Consider the following 22,297-nt stretch of genomic DNA (forward strand, 5'->3'; position numbering starts at 1 on the left):
TGCTTTATTGACTATGCCAAAGCCTTTGACTGTGTGGATCACAATAAACTGTGGAAAATTCTGAAGGAGATGGGAATACCAGACCACCTGACCTGCCTCTTGAGAAACCTATATGCAGGTCAGGAAGCAACAGTTAGAACTGGACATGGAACAACAGACTGGTTCCAAATAGGAAAAGGAGTACATCAAGGCTATATATTGTCACCATGCTTATTTAACTTATATGCAGAGTACATCATGAGAAACGCTGGACTGGAAGAAACACAAACTGGAATCAAGATTGCCGGGAGAAATATCAATAACCTCAGATATGCAGATGACACCACCCTTATGGCACAAAGTGAAGAGGAACTAAAGAGCCTTTTGATGAAAGTGAAAGAGGAGAGTGAAAAAGATGGCTTAAAGCTCAACATTCAGAAAACGAAGATCATGGCATCTGGTCCCATCACTTCATGGGAAATAGATGGGGAAACAGTGGAAACAGTGTCAGACTTTATTTCTGGGGGCTCCAAAATCACTGCAGATGGTGACTGCAGCCATGAAATTAAAAGACGCTTACTCCTTGGAAGGAAAGTTATGACCAACCTAGATAGCATATTCAAAAGCAGAGACATTACTTTGCCAACAAAGGTCCATCTAGTCAAGGCTATGGTTTTTCCAGTGGTCATGTACAGGTGTGAGAGTTGGACTGTGAAGAAAGCTGAGCACTGAAGAATTGATGCTTTTGAACTATGGTGTTGGAGAAGACTCTTGAGAGTCCCTTGGGCTGCAAGGAGATCCAACCAGTCCATTCCAAAGGAGATCACAGTCCTGGGTGTTCATTGGAAGGACTGGTGCTGAAGCTAAAACTCCAATACTTTGGCCACCTCATGGGAAGAGTTGACTCATTGGAAAAGAGTCTGATGCTGGGAGGGAATGGGGGCAGGAGAAGAAGGGGATGACAGAGGATGAGATGGCTGGATGGCATCACTGACTCGATGGACATGAGTTTGGGTGAACTCCAGGAGTTGGTGATGGACAGGGAGGCCTGGTGTGCTGCGATTCATGGGGTCGCAAAGAGTCAGACACAACCGAGCCACTGAATTGAACTGAACTGAACTGATACACATATTCGGGGCTTCCCTGATGGCTCAGCAGGTAAAGAATTCACCTGCGATGCAGGAGACACAGGAGATGCGGGTTCAATCCCTGGATCAGGAAGATCCCCTAGAGGAAGGACATGGCAACCCACTCCAGTATTCTTGCCTGGAGAATCCCATGGACTGAGCAGTCTGGTGGGCTACAGTCCAAAGGGTCACAAAGAGTCAGACACAACTGAGAGATTGAGCAGGCACATGCATATACATAGTCATTCTTTTTCAGACTCTTTTCTCAAATAGGTTATAATAGACTATTGAGTAGGGGTCCCTGTGCTATACAGTAAGTGCTTGCTGGTTATCTATTTTATATATAGCAGTGTGTGTATATTAATGACTCCTAATTTATCCCTCCCCCGACATTTCCCCTTTGGCAACGAAATTTTTGGTTTTCGAAATAAGAGAGTTTGTTTCTGTTCTGTAAATAAGTTAATTTATATCATTCTTAAAATTAGATTCCACGCATGAGTGATATCATGTATTTGCTATTATCTGGCTTACTTCACTTACTATGATAATCTATAGGTCCATCCAAGTTGCTGCAGGTGGCATTATTTCATTGTTTTTTTATGGCTGAGTTGTATTCTACTACATATATGTACTATATCTTCTTTATCCATTCATCTGTTGATGGACATTTAAGTTGCTTCCCTGTCTTGGCTACTTGTAAATAGTGCTGCTAAGAACAGTGGGGTGCATGTATCTTTTCAAATTATGGTTTTCTTTGGATGTATATCCAGGAGTTGGATTGCTGGATCATGGGGTAGTCCTTTTGTTTGCTTTTCTGGATCACCTAGGACGTGCCAACACTGAACAAGGATCTGGGCATACAATACATAAGACAAGGTCCAGCCCTCAAAGCACTTACAGTCAATTCATTAAAATGATCATTTGAGTGTAGTGTGGTACCTGCAGAAACACACATACCTCCTCATTTGAGGTCAGGGAGAAAAAATACTTGACTCAGCCTGGGAAGGGTGGGAAAGTCTTTGGAAGAAATAACATCTGCTACTTAACTGAAGATTAAAAGTTAGCCAGATGAAGAAGGGGGAAGGGCAAAAGCATGACACAGCCTGGAATGTTCCAGGAAAGACACATTTACTCGGTGCTTACATTTCTGCCTGAGCAAATAACTCTATCTCCAATGAGGCTAACCCCTCAAGTCATAAGTGATGCCTCATACTAACACAAATGTCGATAATGTGACTAGTTGAATTACTCAAGCTGCACCATCGCAATCAGGCAAAAGTCTGGTTTCAACTTGCCACCAACTCCAACATCTTAGCACTCAGACAAGGGCTCTTTCCCAGCGAACAGCAGCTGTAGCTGTGACAGGGCAAAGTCTTCCCATCAGCACTGGCCTCTGGGTTGCAGCCGAGACCATATGGTGGTTCCATTTTTTATTGGTCTTTGTTTTCATTGTGAAGAGAGTGCCACAAGCACGGAGTGTTCCTAGCAACAAACAGGACGGTGGGTGAGAGAGGAATTGCTCCTCAGGGAGGCAAGTGGACAGCCACCTTGACGACGCCCAGTCTGATGTCGGAGTCGACGGCCCCACAACCCAAGGCAAACAGGAAAAAGACAGCACTTCCAAAGTGTGAACCCAGGATCTGACTCAGACAGCAGGGTGTTTTTTAAGGCAAGACGTATCCAAGTCAAGGTCCCCCACATTGTCACTCTTACTTTATTGAAGACAGTTGCTTTACTTGCCGTGTTAGTGTCTGCTGTACAACAAAGAGGATCAGTTATACGTATACATATATCCCCTCCCTCTTGGACCTCCCTCCCACCTCCCCCCTCCCCATCACCCCTCTAGGGAGCTCTGAGTTGAGCTCCCTGTGTTGTACAGCAGCTTCCCACTAGCTATCTGTTTTACACTTGTATACATGGGGCTTCCCTGATAGCTCAGTAGGTAAAGAATCCTCCTGCAATGCAGGAGACCCCGGTTCTATTCCTGGCTTGGGAAGATCCCCTAGAGAATGGACAGGCTACCCCCTCCAGTATCCTTGGGCTTCTCTGGTAGCTCAGACAGTAAAGAATCTGCCTGCAATGCAGGAGACCTGGGTTCGATCCCTGGAGGAGGGCATGGCACCCCATTCCAGTATTGTTGCCTGGAGAATCCCCATGGACAGAGCAGCCTGGAGGGCTGAAGCCTATACAGTCGCACAGAGTCCGACCCAATTGAAGTGAGTAGGCAGCGGTGTATACACGTCATTCCCAATCTCCCAGTTTATCACACTCTCCCTTTCCCACCCTGCATCCACATGTCCATTACTCTGTGTCTCTATTCCTGCCCTGCAAATAAGCTTTATCATTCTTTTTTAGATTCCACATACATGTGTTAATATAAAGTATTTCTCTCTTTCTGATTTACTTCATTCTGTATGACAGACTCAAGGTTCATCCACATCTCTATGAATGACCCTCTTTTCTGAAGGTCTTTGAGCTTTCCTCTCCCGGACTGGGTAAACTCCGCTATCAGACATTCAATCCTCTCTTGCAATTGCTTTCCAAAGCTCTGAGCCTGCAACATTCTTTTAGTGACCGCCCCTCTTTTTTTGGAGTATAATTGCTTTACAATGTTGTGTTAGTTTCTGCTGAACAAGTAAGTGGATCAGCTATATGTATACATACATCCCCTTTTTCTTGAACCTCCCTTTCACCACCACCCCCAATTCCATCCATCTAGGTGATCACAGAGCACTGAGCTGAGCTCCCTATGCTATACAACTGGTTTTCCTCCTATGTTTTCTTCATTCCTTCCAGCACAGCTGGTGTCATTCATCTACACTTACACTAATCCACTCAGTTCAGTTCAGTCAGTTCAGTCACTCAGTCGTGTCCGACTCTTTGCGATCCCATGAATCGCAGCATGCCAGGCCTCCCTGTCCATCACCAACTCCTGGAGTTCACTCAGACTCACGTCCATAGAGTCAGTGATGCCATCCAGCCATCTCATCCTCTGTCGTCCTCTTCTCCTCCTGCCCCCAATCCCTCCCAGCTTTTCCAATGAGTCAACTCTTCCCATGAGGTGGACAAAGTACTGGAGTTTCAGCTTTAGCATCATTCCTTCCAAAGAACACCCAGGGCTGATCTCTTTCAGAATGGAATGGTTGGATCTCCTTGCAGTCCAAGGGACTCTCAAGAGTCTTCTCCAACACCACATCAAAAGCATCGATTCTTCGGCGCTCAGCCTTCTTCACAGTCCAACTCTCACATCCATACATGACCACAGGAAAAACCATAGCCTTGACTAGATGGACCTTTGTTGGCAAAGTAATGTCTCTGCTTTTGAATATGCTATCTAGGTTGGTCATAACTTTCTTTCCAAGGAGTAAGCGTCTTTTAACTTCATGGCTACAGTCACCATCTGCAGTGATTTTGGAGCCCCCAGAAATAAAGTCTGACACTGTTTCCACTGTTTCCCCATCTATTTCCCATGAAGTGATGGGACCAGATGCCATGATCTTCGTTTTCTGAATGTTGAGCTTTAAGCCAACTTTTCAAGCTACCCCCAAAGGAACCAAATCTCATGACAGAGACAAGAAGATATATTTTGGAGGCATTTTCAAAGTGCCAGTCTTTGTGGAACCAGAGGCAAAGCCAGCAGAAAGCAAAAGGCAAAGGCAGTACCAAATCCCTCCATGTTATTACAACAAAAATCTCTTTCCTGCAGAAATAACATTTTTATTGTTCCGTCACTAAGTCATGTTCGACTACTTGTGACCCCATGGACTGGAGGCTCCTCTGTCCTCCACTATCTTCCAGAATTTGCTCAAATTCATGTCCATGGAATTGGTGATGCTATAATAACAATAACAATAGCCAACACTTAACACATGCTTACTAAGTGCCAGGCACTTTCATAAGCATTTTTACAGGTGTGGAACTCATGCAATCTTCCCTACAACCCTGAGGTAGTTCTTATTATTACTCTGATTTTGCAGATGAGAAAACCGAGGCCCAGAAAGATGAAATAACCAAGTAAGTTTCTGAGGAACTATGAGTGGGCAGATCTGGTGTCCACACGATTCACCCCAGGTTACTCTGGGTTTTCAAGACCCAGGTGTTTTCTACTACCTATATTTAATATTATAGGTGTTTAGTGTAAAAATGAATCTGGAATATCTTTGTCCATTTTGTATAGGAAAAGTCAGTACTGCAAATATTTAGCACAAGAAATTTAGAATACAGTAGACCCTTGAACAACACAGGTTTAAGGATAATCACTTCTGCATAGCTGAAAATCTGGACCTAGCTTTACAATTGTTACTCTGTATCCTGGTTTCAGATACAAGGAGTCATCCAAGCAACTGTGGGTCATGTCACACAGTTGTATGCATTTAAGTGAAAAAAAAAAATCAGCATGCAAGTAGACCCATACACATTGTCCAAGGATTGACTATATTCTAAAATATGATTTAAGCTTTTTTGATTCTGTATCTATGTGTCTTACTATTTATTTACTGGCCAAGGGTAGTATTTTATTTATTTTTATAGAATTATTTTTTAATTGAAGTATATTTGACTTACTGTGTCATGAGTGTTTTCTATAGAAAGAAAAGATTTATTTTCCATAATGATTCACCACTTTACTACAGGTAGGGCAATTAGTACTGGATTAAATAATAAGGCCCTTTATTGTGCCAGGTGGCTCAAGGGTAAAGAATCCGCCTGTCAATGATCCCTGGGTTGGGAAGATCCCCTGGAGGAGAAAATGGAAACCTACTCTAATATTCTCGCCTGGGAAATTCCGTGGGTAGAGGAGCCTGGAGGGCTACAGTCCATGGGGTCACAAAAGACTCGGACATGAGCATGCACACACATTTTGCCATTGATAGTAAATCCAGAGGTGACATACATCCACATCTGGCCATATGTCTAAGCATATCCCAGGGTCTAGCAAGGAGAATGATGTCACTGCACTTTAAACCTATCACAGTGCACCCCTGAGCGCATAACCAGGCCCAGGCTGGCAGCAGAGAAGAGGTGAGGGTCAGCTGTCGGGGGCAGCCACCACCATCTCCCATGCTGGTGTGGAATGGGCTGGAGAATACAATTGAGAATCAGTACCAAGAAGTGGAATAATAATGTTGACTTGGCCAAAAATTCATTTGGGTTCTTCCATAAGAGGTTGCAGAAAAACTCGAACAAAATGTTTGCCAACCCAATATTTTGAAGGTTCATCCTCATTTCACCAAACACTTCACCCTTGTCCCCAGCCTGAATATGACAAGTAGTTACTGACATGCCTACAGGATGGGAGCTCTGGCTGGAAGGGAAGGCTGGCCAGGAGGAAGGGAGACGATGTGGGAGAGGGAAGATCCAAGAGCTTGGAGGATTCGAGCCCAGGTCTCCAGTTCTGGAGTTCATCCTCCATGCCAGGCTTTTATCAGAGCCTTCACAGCCTCAGCAGTATTATTATTCCACTTTCACACATAATAAAACTGAGTGTCAGTGAGGTCTCATAACATCTCCAAGGCCACATAAATAGGAATCAGTGGCCCTATGGTTTGAATCCCTGCAGTCTGACTCTGGTGTCCTTGCACTGTCCTGACATTAGGAGGGTATCTCTCAGTGCAGTCTGGGGATGCCCTTTTTACTGGGGCACTTACAATGCAGATTCCTGGGCCCTAGGCGAGGGCCCATTCATCAGGCTTTCTGTGGGAAGGGCTTCAGAGTAGGAAGTTGAAGAGTATTCCACACAGAGAGATGTTTAAGAACAATGAGGTGACCATTTGTCACTTCCCATCTGTGTTCTGACCTTGGGAAAGTCACTGTTTCTCCCTGGATCTTGGTTTCCTTGCTTGTAAAATGAGGACGGATAGGTCACTTTCATCTCAAGAACTCTAATTCTAATTCATCTTTTTTTTTTTTACTGCAGTATAATTGCTTCATCTCATTCATCTTTAAACCCAACAAATCAACCGCAGCCTGCCTTTTTCCATGTATCTCCTTATCTGTAAACATTAGTGTTAACTGAGACAATAGGTTAAATGTTACAGAATTTGTAATTTGATGCACAAATATTCACAAATATTTCAGACTTTCCCTGGAAAATCTGGAAGAACTACATACCTCTGAATGTGGTGAATTTGAAGGGCAGCCCTCCCAAAAACCCAGGGCTAGCACCAAATGATTTCACTAGGTTTTTCCATGTTCAGGACTTCTAAAATCTCTGATTTCTTGGTGCTGCTAGAAATGACGCTCATTGATAATTTTAATTTTCTTTCCACTCTGAAAACACAGTCTCATTTAGTGGGCATCTTTCAAAGGTTTAAACCAGGCATCCTACACTGGCCATAAGCTCAACCCCATTTGCGGACTCTCTTTGGTTTCGTTTTCTGAAGTTTTTTCTCTGAAGAAAGGAAAGCGAGGATTAGGGGCTTTGGCCAAACAAGTCTGGCTACTCAGTGAATAGGTTTCCAGATAAGAAGGATCTGAAGGACTTCCCATGGGCGTGAGGGAAATAGCACACACCATCTGGGGAAGAGGACCAGGAAATCACTTCTTGTTTTCAAACAGCGGCGAGCCGTTGGGGATGGCTGTGTGAGGCTGGGAGGACCACGGCAGGGAGGCACCGGTCCGAGAGGAGGCTGAGCTTGGCTCGGAGCTCCCAGTCCTGCCTGAGCCCTCCTCATGAGCCCAGCTTGGCTCGCCCTTCGTCGAGCATGAGGCTGCGGGGCAAGTGGCCTCATAGCAGAGAGCTGGAACTTTGTTAGACGTCTGATCGGAGCCAGAGCCGGCCTGGGAACGACGGTGCTGGGCAGGTAACAGGCATTTCTCCTACTGGCGTTTGTCTCTTTTGGTAGTAAGAACTCAGGGGGCACCTAGGTCACTCTGAGGCTCCTATTATGGCACTTTTCAGTTACAATCCTCTTTTCTGTAGCTGTGACTTGCATGTTGCAAGCACAAAGCACGGCTGGCCAGGACATCGGGCGTGCGGCTGTTGGTCAAGTCAATGAGATTGTGTTTAGGAAGATGGAGTGTCCAGCAGTGAGCTGGGGTGCTTTTAGGATTTCCTCTATAATATAAAGAGCTTTCCGTTTTCTATCTTTTTAATGAGTTTTCCCATCCCTGAGCCAGAAAATACCATAGAGACCAGAAGGTTCGTGAATTGCTTGCTGTGGATTTCCACGCCAGGCAGCCGGGGAGGCTACCCTGCATGTAGCAGGAGGTGTGCAGGTATTCTCGGGTCCTAGGCAGTCTGGAAACGTAAAATGTAAGCTACCCCCTTCCTTACCCAGCTACTGAATGGAACGGGGTTTGCGAGTCAGCTCTGGGAAGGAGGTCAGATAAAGCACTGGGATCAAGAGCAGGCAGGCTTGCCTCAAGTGTTCTAGAAAGGAGGAGTTGCCCTGTGGTGTGTGGTTTGCTTCAACTGTGTTTTCTAACACTTTGCAGAAAGCGGGGTCATACCACTTCACCGTGGCTCAGTTTTTCCCTTCATAAAGAGCTAATGTTTCTGGACTTTCATTTTTGAATGATGCATGTAATGCATGGTTATATTCTTACTATAACAGAATATGTCTCACAATTTTTCAAACCCCACATGCCCCATATGTATTAGCTTCCTTCCCTCCCCAATGTTATCCACTCAATTGTTTGCCATCTATCTTACCAGTTAGATGGTGGTTAGATGGTGGTAAGTGACTGATCTTTCTGTCTTCCCAGCTCTTAGGGCAAGCCAGGGCACTTAGGAGTACAAGAAATTCTCATTGTCAGATCCATGTATTGGTCTTTAACAATACCTTCCCCTCACTGTAAAGAAAAAAATAATACATGGGGAATGTGAGCAGTTGTTTTAATATTTAGAAAAGCTTGAAATAGTTTTTTTTTTTCATTTTTACCATTGTTATTTATGTGTTGGTTTTGGCTTGGACAATGCATAGTATTTGTAACAACCTCCCATGTATTAAATTCTAGAATTTTCAACTAGTAGTTTGGGCTTCTCTCTTGAAGTCCATCAAAGGTATTCTGTTCTGGAAAATCAAAGAAGAGTAACTGAATAGATGGATGGATTTATAGATATATAAATGACAGCTAGCCAGCTAGATTAAGTAGTTGGCTCTAGGGAAATGGGGGGACAATGGGAGAGATTTCCTTTCTTAATGAATAATAGATGTATTTAAAATGTGGGTTCACTTTCTATTTCTTTTAGCTTTCTGTAAAAAGGTGGCCTTTAAGTTTTTTCCTTCTATTCATTATTCACTTGAGACAAGTGAATAAGAAATAAAATACTATGAACAAATGAGTATGGGTCATGGGGAGAGGATCTGCAATGAAGTTACATGAGATGCCAAGTCTAAGAATAATCACAAAGTACTTTTCAACTGCTATTAGGCATTTTCTTGCCCTTCCCAAGATTTCTCTACTCCAAACTAGAGGGCCAGTTGGCTCTGATTTTGGACATTCTCTGGTGCTTTCTTGACCATCTTGTTAAATTTGCCCACGTTGATTCTTTCTCTGGGTATTTTGATGAATCATTTCACCCTACCGCACAGTGCTAGCCCCTGACAGAGACCTCCTTCTCTTTCAACTCACTCATCACAGGTAAAGCAGGTAGCTTGTTCCCATTTTATGAAGTATGAAACTGAGGAGCTCAGAATTCCAGGGGCACTGGAATGAGAAGAAGCGCAGATCTCTGCCTTTCCAACCAAGAGATTGATAACATCATGAGGGTGAAAATCATATAGAGTAGAGAATGAATGTGATTGGCTGGATTCTATCAGTTTTGGAGCAACACGGGTTCCCAGTTGTGCTGCAAGTCTGTAGGTAGATTCAGCTATTGCCTGGTCCAGATCTGAGCCCATTCTAACACCTGCCGTTTATTGGCATCATCCTCAGCAACTTAGCAAAAGAAAACGGTGCCCAGACACTTCCCTGGAACAACTGAGTGAGAATCTCTAGGGAAATCTCATGCTGTTTTGCTTGGTTGGTTTTGTTTGTAAATCTCCAAAGTGATTCTTTTATGCAGTGAAGGTTGAGAACCACTGAGTCCAAACCGTAAGAGACAAAGTCTAAATTGTGAAGCAGAAGTAATACTGCTTCAGGTCGCCCAGAAGTTGGGGCCAGAAGCGCCAGCAGGGGTGAGCATCCTGTTTTAGGATCCTGGCTGCAGCTGTTTATGAGTGGAACGCCACCCCCCACCGCCCCCCCCGACACACACATCTGCAGGTGAGAATGAGGAGGCAACTCCAGCTCCCCAGACATGGCCCTACCTTTCGAGTTTCAACTGAAACAACCCCACTGGCTTCCATGCAGAGTCACTGGCTCCCTGTTACTTGCAGAGTTTACAGAATCTGATGAAATGTTCTAGGTAAACAGGATGTGTTCTTCTGCTGCCAAATGACTATGGTGGGAGGGGGTCATCCTTTTATTCAATGTCACTTTAACATGTGTCTCAATTCCCAGAAAAAGAAATACTAGTTATCTTTTGCCTAATCTGCCACTTTCTGGACTGATCTATATAGATGGGTAGAAAATAAATCAGAGTTGGGTTTTTGTTGTTGTTGTTTTTCAGAGCTTTTTTTTTTTTTTAAATCAGAAAATATGCCCCTAGAAAACTTCCCTGCCAGCATTCCTCATAGAGTCCAAATTAGTATCGCTCATCGCTGTAATCTTTGTCTCTAAGTGGGATCCCTCTCAGGCTCAGTTTCGCCAGGAGTTTCAACCCAGAGTAGGTGCTTTAGGAAGGCTTGTTGAGTTAAGTATCTGTGTTCACTATGGGGATGCTATGAATTCACACAACTCAGCATTTCAACTCACAATGCCTGATTGTGGTGATGATGGTTAAAATAATTGGAGTCTTGCCCGTTTCCTAAAAGATAATCACAAAAGTGAAACCTTTAAAGTCACAGCTTAGTAGAAGCATCTATACTGATAGATGTGCAAAGAGCTGTGGAGTTACAAAGACAGAGAATCCTTTCCTTTAATCAGTTAATACTCCTGCTGCTGCTAAGTCACTTACGTGTCCGACTCTGTGTGACCCCACAGACGGCAGCCCACCAGGCTCCCCCGTCCTTGGGATTCTCCAGGCAAGAACACTGGAGTGGGTTGCCATTTCCTTCTCCAATGCGTGAAAGTGGAAAGTGAAAAGTGAAAATGAAGTCGCTCAGTCGTGTCCGACTCTTAGCGACCCCATGGACTGCAGCCCACCAGGCTCCTCCATCCATGGGATTTTCCAGGCAGGAGTACTGGAGTGGGGTGCCATTGCCCTCTCCACTCTTAACAAAAGGCAAAGCACTGGCCCTGGGGATTTTAATAATAACAGGTAATGTTTACTGAGTACTTATTTTGTGCTAGGCACTGTGTTCAGTACTTTACAAAGGTGGTTAAGTCATGTAGTTATTTCAATAATCCCATGTCTCAGTTTCTATTATAATACCTAATTTATAGACAAAAGGACACACAATTTTAACTAAGTTGCCCGAGACACAGAAAGCTGGCAAGTAGGCAGTCTGACCAGTCCATATGCCTAATAACTATGCTGTGCTACAAAAACCGCAATAGAGCTACAGAAAAATATTCATGCTACGGCCAGAGAAGTATTGGAGAAGGAAATGGCAACCCACTCCAGTGTTCTTGCCTGGAGAATCCCATGAACGGAGAAGCCTGGTAGGCTGCAGTCCATGGGGGCGCACAGAGTCGGACATGACTAAAGTGACTTGGCAGCAGCAGCAGCACGGCCAGAGAAGTAGCCAGGGAGGGAGATGCAGTCTATTCCACACAAAGGGTAAGAGTTCAGATTTAGCAACAGAATTGGTTATTATTGTGTGACTTGGGGTGTATGATTTAATTTACCCAAGTTTCAGTTTCTTAGTTGGTAAAATGGAGATAACTGATAGTTCTAACAATATAGGGTTTAAGGATTAAAATGAGCCTAGCACATCAGGTACACCGCTCAGTCTAATGACCGGCATATAGCTGGTGGTGGTGGTTTAGTCGCTAAGTTGTGTCCGACTCTTGGGACCCCATGGACTGTAGCCCGCCAGGCTCCTCTCTGTCCATGGGATTCTCCAGGCAAGAATACTGGAGTGGATTGCCATTTCCTTCTCCAAGGGATCTTCCTGATCCAGGAATTGAACCCAGGTCTCCTGCATTGCAGGCAGATTCTTTTCTGACTGAGGGAAGCCCGGCATATAGCTAAAGCTTGATAAATGATAGCAATTCTTGTTGCTACTAAAGGAGTACAAAAGACCTGAAATAATGAGTAAATCTCAGAAGGGAGAAATGGGGCATTTCAGGTTGCCAAGCATAGTGTGAGAAGAAGTTAAGAGGTAGCAATCACTTCAGCCAATACTTAGTGTTAATATTTATGACACATTTTGCAAAAGAAGGTACAATAAATGCTTGTGAGTAGGTCAGCCAGCCAGTTCTGTCTCCAAGTGTTACAGAAGAAAATTGTGTTGGATCTGGGTTTACATTCAGTTGTGGTAACCATACTTGCCAGGTGAATTAGCCCAGATTTCCTCTGAGCATTTGAGAATGTTTAGGGTATCTGACTATGGCATAGTAGCAATATATGACAAATAGTGTTCTAGGCAAATGAATTGGCAGATGGTATTGGATATTGGACAGGGAGGGAAAGAGGAAGATTGCTGCAGTCATTCTGGTGATAATGGTTCTGAGGAGATGATACCATCCACACCAATATGGCAGCCGAGGGAAAGAAAATGCGGGCGCTGGAGGTATTCACAAGACTGAGCAAATGGCTGAATTGCTCCTCTCATTCCTGCCTGCAAGGCTTGTGACCCAGAATACCTGCGGGGTTGTGAGCCTGGGAACCTGGAGAAAGAAGCCAGCAGTTTGTCAATCTGGGAAGAGATGGGTTAGGAGAGAAGAGACGCATTAGTTCCGGATGAGCTGAATTTAGACCCAGGTGGAAATAGTGCATTTGGGACGATGTTAGAAAAGTGACTAAGGTGGAAATAAAGTTTGGGGGATTCTCATATAAGTGGATAGTTAAAGCTGTAGACATGAACGAGCTCCCTAAGAGGGTCAAGAGAGATCAGCCAAGGACCCAGGGGAGGTTTGCAAGCCTACACTCAGACGGTGTAGGATGAGGAGGACGGAATCATAGGAGGAGGGAAAGGAGAAAAGGCTGAAGTGAAGAGAGACCCCAAAGTGAAGTGAAGGAGAAAAAGGGGAAGGCATGAAGGAGGAGCAGCTAAGTGTTGTCAGAAACCAACAAGAAACCAGGAAGGACGAGGATTAGTGAAGAATATCACACTTTAGAAAATGCTTTTCATGATAAAGTGAAGTGAAGTCGCTCAGTCGTGTCCGACTCTGCGACCCCATGGATTGTAGCCCACCAGGCTCCTTGGTCCATGGGATTTTCCAGGCCTGAATACTGGAGTGGGTTGCCGTTTCCTTCTCCAGGGGATCTTCCTGACCCAGGGATCAAACCTGGGTCTCCTGCGCTATAGGCAGACACTTTACTGTCTGAGCTACCAGGGAAGCCCTTTCATGATGAGATGAGGACAAACGTCAGACTATCCAGGTTAAGAAAATCTTGGAATGGCCATGACTTCCCAGTGTGCTCTATTTGGGGGGAGGGAGTTTTAATCTGTAATATTTAATTAATATGTAATATTTAATCTGTAAGTTTTAATCTGTAATTTTTTTTTCATTTTAAGTAGCACACACATCTTTTCTTCAAAATAGGCAAATAATTATTTTTATTGAAGTATAGTTGACTTACAATGTTGTGTTAGTTTTTGTTTTACAGCAAAATGATTCAGTTATACATATATATATTCTTTTCCATTATAAGTTATTACAAATTATTGAATATAGTTCCCTGTCATCCACTATTCTTAAATTCTAACAAAATGCCTAGGGAGGAAAGTAGAAATTTAAGAGAAGTGAAGTCATTGGCCAAGGACCCCATGACTGATGTCAGGGAGATGGAGGAACTGGGAGGTGGGAAGCGAGGGAATACAAAGATCTAAGAGGGTCCTGCCAATTACTAAAATGTTAGAATAATTTAAACCACATGGTAAAGAAATAAGTGCTACCCTGGGGCCCCTGGAGGGTCTGGAGTGTCGCCTCCAGTCTCTGCCTCCATCACTCCGTTGCTTGCCTTGGGCCCTTGGGCCCAGGACCTCTGTTCTTGCAGTGATCAGAGACTGCTCTGATTGGCCCATTATTGTTGCTATTGGAAGACTCAGTATTATTTCAGATCTTACCTCATAAAGAGTAAGACCACAAAACTGTAAGGCTTGGACCCATGCCCAAGCCCTTGGAGTCTCACAGCCAACCCCAGGGCCACCCTCCGTGGCAGCTGAAAAACACCTCAGGCATTGTCTTGCCAGGGTTTAGGAAAACCCCTCCACGTGGTAAACGAAAGTACCAAGATGGTTGAGACAAGAACAGAGTTAGGAACTTACTGGTTTCATGGAGATGGCAATCTCCTGCTCAGAGGTTTCATGGAGATGGCAATCTCCTGTTGTAAAACCCTCCAGTGATTTACAACAAGAAGGATGAAAGGTTATCAACGCCGCACACATGTGTGTGTGTTTTGGAAAACTTGACCCCATTGTGTACAAACAAATGTTCCTCTCTAATCTGATAGGACTGAGTTACCCTGACACAATGCTTCTCCTGAACCTTATTTTAAGGCAAAGGAAAATGAAACAGGAAAAAAAAAATTTTCAAGGCAGTTCTTTTATTGGTATTGTGTTTCGTGTTTGTGTTAAATAAATATTTAGTTTATAGTTCTGCATGTGCAAGGGAGATTCATCTCATTAGATAAGGTCAGCAAAGGCAAGTCATCACCTTTTGCTGTTGAAAACACAGATTTGTGAAGGCGGGCTGTTAGAGGAGCCCTTGAGGGTTTTTAATCTGTACTTCTGCACTCCAGGAGGGAGGTTATTGATGCCATCCTGTCTTTATTGCAGTCTTGAGCAAAGAATAATATGCTCTTTGGTCAGTCACTAATCGTGTCTGACTCTTTGTGACCCCATGGACTGTAACTCACCATGCTCCTCTGTGGGATTTTCCAGGCAAGAACATTGGAGTGGGTAGCCATTTTCTTCTCCAGGGGATCTTCCTGACCCAGGGATCACACTCGTGTCTCCTGAATCTCCTACATCTGCAGGTGGATTCTTTACCAACTGAACCACCTGGGAAGCCCATGTGTGGGTGCTAAGTTGCTTCAGTCGTGTCTGACTCTTTGCAACCCCATGGACTATAGTCTACCAGGCTCCTATGTCCCTGGGATTCTATAGGCAAGAATACTGGAATGGATTGCCATGCCCTCCTCCAGGGTATCTTTCCAACCCAGGGATTAAACCCAAGTGTCTTGTGTATCATGCATTGGCAGGCATATTTTTTATCACTAGCACCAGCTGGGAAGCCCATAAAGAATAATAATGTCAGTCAAATTTTCAATGAAAGTCCTGAAATTTGCTACTACCATCCATCATCTGCATTAAGAAGAACTCTGCTTTGAATTATTCTCTAATAGTAGAATAATATATATGCATATTTATTTTTAGTCTCTCATCTAGTCTCTGTTTTGATCAGAAGTACATGACTCAGGCATATATATATATGTGTATATATAGAACACAACATAAGAAGATATATCTTTGGCTTCTTTCAAAGAATACAATAACCTGTTCAGTTAGTCAGACGCAGGCCAAGATGCATGGCTTACCTTGTTAGTGTCCTAGCATACAATGCCATTCTTCTTTGATGAAAAAGAAAGCCATGTATATAGCATCACCTTCTGTGCATGATCTAAAACCAGGAAGTTTACCTATGGGAAGAATTGCCACTCTTTCTCTTCTACTTTTTAACGAGATTTCTTGTGTTCAATATACCTGACCTCCCATTTATAGCTGAACAAAGCAGAGAATCTCCAACCAGGATGTAGTCATTTTCCTGAGCACTGAAGGGTGGGTAGAACTGAATATGCAGCAATAATGTTGAGGCAAAGGGGCAGGGAAAAAACGGAGATTAAGAAACCAAGTAAATCACAGGATTACTTTGGTTTTGCCAAAGAGTGAAAAATAGTTTGAGCAAATAATTATTCTTACATCTCAAAGATTAATTTTCATGTTTTTACCTTTGAATGGACAATGGAAAATCTCGTTTACTATTTTATTTATTTATTTTACTTATTATTTAATTCTCAACAATCCATTTTGCAAACGAGTAAGCCAAGTTTCAGAAAGGCTAAAAAAGAAACTTTCAATTCAGATTCATATCTGAAGGCAAAGTCCCTGCTTCTCTATTCACTATTGCCTGTGGGGCTGGTGGAGTCAGTGAATAAAACATCAACTGTGAAGGTTTGACCACAGTGTTTTTCTTTTAATGTTTATTTAAGTATCTGCTTGCATTTTCTGTCCCCCTCCCTTTTTTAAATAGTCTTTTTGTTGTTTTATTTTTATTTATTTATTTATCTTTAGGACATGCTATGTGGCATGTGAAATCTTAGTTCCTCAGCCAGCTATCGAACCCCTGCCCCCTGCTTCGGGAGCTCAGAGTCTTAACCACTGGACTGCCAGGAAAGTCCCAGACCATAGTCTTAATTTTAAAAGCAAAACTACTCCTAGCTCAAGATCTGTCTTGCACTATTTTAAATGATGAAAAAGTTACCAGCTTTAGTTGTGAAAATGTGATAGACGCTTATTAAATATGCCAGATCTGAAAAATAAGATCCAGGTCATGGAGGGCCTCCAGCATCAGCAAACACCATTGCTTTTGTTCTGGAAGCAGTGGAGAGCTGAACAGAGGTAACAGGTGTGAAGAGTGCTTGCAGAAGGTCAGTCTTGTATCTATGAAGATGGTAGGGTAGAGAGGAAAAGAAGGGAAGCCATCACAGTGGTGCCTGTGTGGGGCAGTGAAGGCTTAGCTAGCATAGTCAATCAGAGGTGGAGTAGACAAATGCAAGAGATAGCTATGATTAGCCTTGGAAACCTCAGTGAGGTTACAATGGATTTGAAATAACTGTGAGAAATTTTAGACTCTTTGAACAGCAATGGGACCATCAGACTCCATGTCTTTCACCTCAATTTTGAAATCGCCAAGGGCCATCAACTCCTTGGCTTTGCCAAAAAGAAAATTGAGATGCAGAGAGGTGAAGTGACTTGCCCCAGATCATGAATGAATCAGTAGCAAGGTGAGGCTGGAACTCAGTTGGCTGGACTAGGGTTCACATAGAGAAAGCTTTTCATTTATTCTTGTTGATAACCCCAAAAAGATCCCTAACCCAAATGGTACCATTTTCCCAAAGGAATAGATGGCTACGTTTATAATTTTGCCACCACTACGTATCAGCTGATTGACCTTGGTGAGTTACTCATCCTTCTAACCTTCCATTTCCGTATTTGAATATGGAATAATTAAGGATAATTTAGTGATATTATAGGATTAATTGAGAGGGTTAAATGACATAATTCTTGAAGAGAGCTTCTATGCCTCTTATAGCATTAGGCCTGAGACAGATGTAATAGCACTATGAATACTGAAATAGCTCTATGCCTGAAACAGATCTAATATCAGTGATCTGTAACCACCACCATCACCGCCATCCCCATCACCATCATCATCTTTGCTGATAATTATTCTCCACCATTATATGACAAATGACTTGTCCACTATAGGTCAATATCATTATCTAGAATTTTTGAAATCCTTAATTAACCTCTTCAGTCCTGACTAGTTCAGCTCCCAGCTGCCTTTGAGACACACAGCCATTGCCAGGTCTTAGTTATGTCATCTAAAAAAATTAGATGTGTGTGTGTGTGTGTGTGTATGTGTGTGTGTGGAGGGCTGGGGGTAGTGTTTGAACGAAAGGCAAATTCTTTTTCTTTTTTCCTTAGCAGATCATTTTCTTTAAATTTGTTTTTAGTTGCAGGATAATTACTTTACAATGTTGTGTTGGTTTGTGCCATGCAGCGATATGAATCAGCTATATATAGACATAGATCCCCTTCTTCTTGAGCCCCCCTCTACCAAGACCCCATCCCACCCCTCTAGGTCATCACGAGCACCAGGCTGAGCTCCCTGTGTTACACAGCACGTCCCACTAGCTATCTGTTCTACACATGGTCGTGTATATACGTCAATGCTACTGTCTCAATTCATCCCACCCCTTCCTTCCCCCACTGTGCCCACCAAGAGAGGCAGTCTCTACCTCTGCATAAAGATTAATTCTAATCTGTCTTTCAGTTTTAACTGTGTATGTTTTGTCCTATAGTCAGATAACCCATTTTTTGATTTTCATAAAAACATTCACAGTATAAATAATAAATATTGGGTAGCAGATGAGAGGGTCAGACTCACACTTTTTGGGTGATAAAAAATAAAAAGAAGTATCATTTTTATTGAATTCTGTATTAGTTTTCTCAGAGTGCCATAATAAAGACCTGCAGACTGGGTGACTAAAATAACAGAAATTTATTTTCTCACAATTCTGGAGCTTGGAGGTCAGAAATCAAGGTGTCAGCAGAGTTGGTTTTTTCAGAGGCTTGGAGATGCTGTCTTCCTCCTGTGTCTTCACGTGATTCTCCCTCTGTGTAGGTCTCTTCCTCTTATAAGATCACTGTTCATCACTTCTCAGCCTTTGGGCTAAGACCGAATATAGTATCTGTTCTTATAAGGTCACTGCTCATATTGGATAAGGGCCCCACCCATATGACCTCGTTTTAACTCAGTGACCTTGTTAAAGACCTGGTCTCCAAATAAGGTCACATTCTGAGCTGCTGGGGGCTGGAATTCAACATATTAATTTTAGAGGGCACAAATCAGACCTTAACAAATGCAACCATGACCAGGCTTTTTCGAGCTTCATGGGTACAAGTCTCTAATCTCCACAACAATGCTGCAAGGCCAGTACTGTGATCCCCATTACTCACATCAGGAAACTGAGCCTCTGTGGGGTTAAGTGTCTCACCCACAATTAATAAGTGGTGAAGCTGCAATCAGAACACAGGCCTGTTTTGCATCAAAGCTGGTATTCTTTCCACTATAGTCTATTACAGGAAAGAGGGAATCACTGGGGCCCTAAAGCCATTACATTCATTTTTTTTTCCGAGGCAGAGCAGAAAATAGCTCTGCCTTCCCTTGTTGATGGTGACTGTTCAGGAGAACAATGTGCTCTCAGGGATGGTGGCCGAGCCTTCATCACAGTGGTTGGACAAGCTACCCTTGGCAACATCCACCAAGGGCTCAAGGGACAGCTAAACATCACCCTTTGGGATGTTTTGTTCCCTTTAAACAGGGATAAGGCTCTCCACCTATGGTCTTCTCCTTTGCCTGAAATTCTCTTTTCTTTCCCCCATCACATGTTTAAGCATTGCCAATCCTTCAGGGTCTGATCAGTGACCCTGGTCACTCCAAAATCCACCCAACTCCCCCAGGCCAACTTTTTCTAGTCATCTTATTACTTCACACTGCAGCTCACTTTCCCCACCAGGCTCATCTGTCCATGGAATTCTCCATGCAAGAATACTAGAGTGGGTTGCCGTTCCCTTTCCCAAGGGACCTTCCTGATCCTGGGATTGAATCCAGGTCTCCTGCATTGCATGTGGTTTCTTTACCGATTGAGCCACCAGTGAAGCCCCGGAGACAGGCCAAAATGGGGGCAATTCTTACTGTTACTTACTAGCTGGGCAACCTGAATAAGTCTAGTAACCTCTCTGAAAGCCTTAATTTTCTCATGCATGAATTAGGAGGAAACACCTACCTCCTAGTCTTATTGTGAGGCAAATTAAGTGAATGAACATACTTATAATTACATTTAGGGCAGTGTTTGGTTCCTAGTAGACATTTAGTAAATAGCATCTTTTAAACTCATATTTTTCTTTCAGTCTCTGTTTCATGCCTTCCTGATATGATTGAGAGCTTTTTCGAGCCAAGGACCATAACTGAGTTCATTTCGTGCATGCAAGTTAAGCATAACTTAGCACGATTTTAGGCCTATGGAACGTTCTGTGTTGTGTTGTAACTGTGCACCACATTTGATACTACGTGAAATATATGACACAACCTCAAATAACAGCCTTGGCTGCTGAATTGCATCAACTATTGGGTAAATCACCTCTGAGTCTATACTCCCATGAATCCATTCATTCATCCACCATTGATTGATTGCCTCCTAAATGCATTCCCCCTAAGATTCTGTTTCTACGTAATTTCTTTAGTGGAGAGAGGACTATAGGGTTGTGATAGAAAGTGCCAGGAGTGTGGCTAGGGCAATGGGAAGCTGAAAGCTTGGACCTGCATACCTCAAACCTCCCTCGGCATCATAAACAGCTGGGGCGGATACAGACACACCCCCTCACTCCTGCCCCCACCAGAAATGCTAATTCAGTTGGTCTGACATGATGTTAAAACAACAAACAAATGAAGAGAGGAAACAAAGAAGTTCCCCAGGAGCTTATTCTGATGCGCAGGCAAGGATAAGAACCATTTAAGCAGATGATGCTCAAGTACTCCAGGGAGCTTCCTTCTAGGGTGGTGCTACCCAGGGTGATGTTAAGGGGAGGAGTTGTGCTTGGACCCAAGCCAGGAGCAGAGACCTGAACTGGAGGAAGGAGGAGGCACCTGGGCAGAGGGTAATCAAATGTGGGCTTTCCTTTACCTCCTGCCTTCTTTCTCCCCAGGAGGAACCAAGAAGAGTATTAAGGCTGGGGTCCCCAGGGAAGAGGGGCTGAGGACACCTGAGAGCACAGGAGGGCAGAGCTGTGTAGAGCTTAGGAAATCATTTCCAGAACAAGCCTCACTATTACCCTCTATATACCAAGCTTGGAATCACAACTTGATCAGACCCCATAGATCTGGCCATTTCATGAACAGTCTTCTTAACTTGCAAGGTGTACAACCTCCTTGACCTCCTCCCACCCCTTCAATCAAAATTGGGCTGCTCAGGGCTGATGAAGGGATAGAGACCAGTTTATTTGAAGCCCTGGTTGTTTAGAAGATTTAGGAGAGCAGTTCCCTGATGTGTTTCAGGTCAGTTTCACAATGAATGTTCCTGGTGCATAATCCCTCTGAGAGAGAATGTGGTTTAAGACTGCTTCAAGTAATCTAGACCTTTGTCCTCCAAGAGCAGTAATGCTGAGAATCACACCACTTCTTCCCGGCATATGATGTCAGGGTGCTTGGTTTCCCTCCCACATCTTCTAACTTCACAGACAGGAAAATAGAGTCTGAGGAACCAGGAAGTTGCTCATCCATCACAAGGTTACTGCTGAGCATGAGGTCATATCTCTCAGCTTTTTCTAAGACACAGCAGGCTCATATAGGTTGGTGAGTTTTAGTAGACTGTGCCCAGAATTTATAATTTCAAAGGATAAAGAAATTGGGAATGACATAAGATAATTCTCTTTTTCTGTCTCTGCTCATCGCTGAGTCTTTTAGTTGTTGTCTGCCATTTATGCTGGAGAAGGAAATGCCAACCCACTCCAGTACTCTTGCCTGGAAAATCCTGTGGACAGAGGAGCCTGGTGGGCTTCAGTCCATGGTGTCGCAAAGAGCCTGACGTGACTGAGCACATTTATTCTAGGAATTTGGAATAAATAGGAACGTCTTGGGGATTTACAAAAAAAGGGGGAGCCCTACTCAAGATATATCACCTTGACGGTGGAATTCTACTCTGGGCTTTTCGTTGGATGGATTGGGAATTTTTTCCCATTAGCCAAGTTAAACAGCCTCCACTAGCTTCCTCACTGATAAAAACAGCTGGAGGGTTACTGAGACATTATTGATGTAGGTGAGAAAAGTTCACTTTCAGAACTCCTCCCAAACATAGCAGGAACCCTGAAAGTGGGACTGAGCTTCAGCTGGTATCCTTGTTCATATGGGTCAGGCTCATGCCATATTTGCTGTCAAATATTTTTAATATTACCTCTCTCTCAAAACAATGGCCTTCTTTCTTTAAGTGGAAGACCTTCCCTTTACCCTTATTATGTAACTGATGACTTATTTTGAGGGGCTCCAAAATCACTGCAGATGGTGATTGCAGCCATGAAATTAAAGGACGCTTACTCCTTGGAAGGAAAGTTATGACCAACCTAGATAGCATATTCAAAAGCAGAGACATTACTTTGCCAACAAAGGTCCATCTAGTCAAGGCTATGGTTTTTCCAGCGGTCATGTATGGATGTGAGAGTTGGACTGTGAAGAAAGCTGAGTGCCGAAGAATTGCT

At 43.5% G+C, this 22,297-nt stretch overlaps 1 protein-coding gene across 5 annotated transcripts in view; it reads left to right on the forward strand.

The window, feature by feature from the left end:
- GPR116 (G protein-coupled receptor 116) overlaps window positions 1-22,297 on the forward strand; it is a 113,511-nt gene that overhangs the window by 29,940 nt on the left and 61,274 nt on the right. For 4 of the 5 annotated variants that reach the window (XM_010863054.1, XM_010863057.1, XM_010863058.1 and 1 more), the window contains exon 1: window positions 7,492-7,906. The exons of the other annotated variant lie outside the window; for it this stretch is intronic. The gene's annotated coding sequence lies outside the window, so the exon portion shown is untranslated. Of the gene's footprint in view, window positions 1-7,491; window positions 7,907-22,297 lie in introns of those variants that run through there. 5 annotated transcript variants of the gene reach the window in all.

The sequence above is a fragment of the Bison bison genome, unplaced genomic scaffold (assembly GCF_000754665.1).
Source record: "Bison bison bison isolate TAMUID 2011002044 unplaced genomic scaffold, Bison_UMD1.0 scf7180017864487, whole genome shotgun sequence".
Taxonomy (NCBI): Eukaryota; Metazoa; Chordata; class Mammalia; order Artiodactyla; family Bovidae; genus Bison; species Bison bison.